General features: G+C 38.5%; 1 protein-coding gene across 3 annotated transcripts in view; it reads left to right on the top strand.

Moving 5' to 3' along the window:
- ATP11B (ATPase, class VI, type 11B) overlaps positions 1 to 608 on the top strand; it is an 87,867-nt gene that overhangs the window by 62,902 nt on the left and 24,357 nt on the right. The window lies entirely within an intron of this gene.

Raw genomic sequence — 608 nt, 5'->3', positions numbered from 1 at the left:
TTCTCACCACATCCCCAAAATGCCTTCTGTCACTCACTTCATTACCAACTCAAGGGGAAGTCAGAATGGAAAGATGCAGTAGTCTTAGCTGATTAATTGCAGTTGAAATACATTACTTTTACTAATTTCATAAAAAAACAAAAACAAAAAAACAACAGCAACATGTGAATGTGTTTTTATAGCTCCCCCGGGCCTTGAATGCAAGAAGCAGCCCTAAATAAGCTCTGCTTCTAAGAAAGATTCCGTTTAACTGGCCCCTGTAAAACCAGATACTGTACTGAGGGATGGGACAGGTGCAGTTATTACCACATCCAGGCACAGGTTCTCTGGCTGCATTTAATATCTGTCCACATAGCCCTGAAAGAGGAGACTGGCACTCCTCCAAGAGCTGAGTAGAGTGAGACCCACTGTTTTTCAGTATTCCAGGTAATTTCTAGAGATGATAAAAACAGAAAAAGGAGGGATTCATTATGCCTTTTCATTCTTTTAACCGATAAACTCCCCTAATACCCTTAAATAAAAGAATATTAATTGATATTTTATTGTTGATAACTATTACTTATAGATTGCTGTTTCTCAGGCATCCTTTCCTTTTTGCAGACCCTAAT

This window comes from Myotis davidii, unplaced genomic scaffold, assembly GCF_000327345.1.
Source record: "Myotis davidii unplaced genomic scaffold, ASM32734v1 scaffold102, whole genome shotgun sequence".
In the NCBI taxonomy this organism is placed as follows: domain Eukaryota; kingdom Metazoa; phylum Chordata; class Mammalia; order Chiroptera; family Vespertilionidae; genus Myotis; species Myotis davidii.
This window is presented reverse-complemented; position numbering and strand designations above follow the sequence as displayed.